The sequence below is a fragment of the Rutidosis leptorrhynchoides genome, chromosome 5 (genome assembly GCF_046630445.1).
Source record: "Rutidosis leptorrhynchoides isolate AG116_Rl617_1_P2 chromosome 5, CSIRO_AGI_Rlap_v1, whole genome shotgun sequence".
In the NCBI taxonomy this organism is placed as follows: Eukaryota; Viridiplantae; Streptophyta; class Magnoliopsida; order Asterales; family Asteraceae; genus Rutidosis; species Rutidosis leptorrhynchoides.
In genome coordinates this window covers 463,108,823-463,110,330 of record NC_092337.1, presented here as the reverse complement: position 1 = coordinate 463,110,330, position 1,508 = coordinate 463,108,823, and the positions used below count along the sequence as shown (strand labels likewise).

The window sequence follows — 1,508 nt, the reverse complement described above, 5'->3', positions numbered from 1 at the left end:
TGCCTTTACACAATTTGATATTCCGGATAAAGTGATGTCTAGAATAAACCGGTTGGACTTGGTTGTTAGATTTTCCGAACAGTCGCCAATTTATTGGGACCAAAAGGATCCTGCCTCTCCACAAAAGGTGTACCTGGCCACTAGTCTTGGATACTGAATTGTGCACAAACCCATCTTAATTACTAAATTATCTAGATAAGCTCCGTTTCAAATTCGACCGCTCAAGGAACGACCCTAGGTCATATTTGCCCTTGCTAACCCATAGGAAGGAATAATAGATTTAGGCCCAGCATATATAAATTAAATAATCGACTTCTTCTCTTGATATCCTGAGTTGACGTTTTCTGGCCTAACGACACCGCATAAATAAACTGTCCGATTTGGGCATATCAGGAGAGTAGTTAATATTTGGCGCCGCTGCCGGGGAACGGTAGTACGATTTGGAGCCTGTTTAGATTAATTAGTTTTTAAGAGAACCTTTTGACTAAGACTAGCTTTGTCAGAAGTTACTAGTTTACCGTAGTTAGGTTAGATAATTTAGCTTAATTTAGATTAATTAGAAAATTTAAAATGGACTTCCTTATTAGTGAACCTTTAGGATGGTTTAACCTACTTAGACCGCTTAGAATTCTTCCGACACATCCTTTCTTCTATCCTATATCATACATCGTACCCATCCGACGAGATCCATACTTACATGCTGATAGTTCGACGATGGCCGCACGCATCACTCTTGCTGACATCACCAAACCCTCGTTAGAAGGACGAGGAGGACCGATACTCTATCCAGAGGTTAATGGAGCTTCTTTTGTGCTTAAGCATAGCATTATACAACTCATTCATAACCATTGCCAGGTCCACAGCTTACCAATTGACGATCCCAACTCTCACTTAGATAGATTCCTCTCCCTATCCAACTCGTATAAGAAAAACGGGGTTAAACAAGATGTAGTTCGTCTGTATCTGTTCCCCTATTCCTTAACTCTTCATGCACAAACCTGGTTTGAGGGATTAGAACCCAACTCTATCACCTCATGGGAGGAAATGGAAACAACTTTCTTAATCAAGTACTTTCCCCCATCAAAACAAATCAGACTTAGGAATGATATCGTAAACTTTCAACAAGTATGCGATGAATCACTCTACACTGCATGGGAAAGATTCAAACATTTGCTTCGAAGATGCCCGAATCACCGTCTTGAGGGCTCTGATCAGATTTTGACCTTCTACAAAGGTCTGAATCAGAACAATAAGTCTACTCTTAATGCTGTCTCTCAAGGTAACTTCATGAACTTCACTGCTGACGAGGCCTAGAGATTGATCGAGGAGATGACTATGCACCATCACGATTGGAACACGGAAGAGCACATTTCATCAGCAACACCGCTTTCCGCCTCCGATCCTATCAAAAATAAAACCATCAAATTTCTCTCGGACCAAATGGAAATCCTCACCAAAGAAGTTGGAGAGCTAAAGAAACTCCTGCAACATGTGTCCCAAGTGCAATT

At 41.0% G+C, this 1,508-nt stretch overlaps 1 non-coding gene across 1 annotated transcript; it reads right to left on the bottom strand.

The window, feature by feature from the left end:
- Positions 1-1,092: 1,092 nt before the first annotated feature.
- On the bottom strand, positions 1,093-1,199 carry LOC139850753 (small nucleolar RNA R71). Its single transcript, XR_011760134.1, has one exon. It is a non-coding gene; the product is annotated as a small nucleolar RNA R71 (small nucleolar RNA).
- Positions 1,200-1,508: the final 309 nt, after the last annotated feature.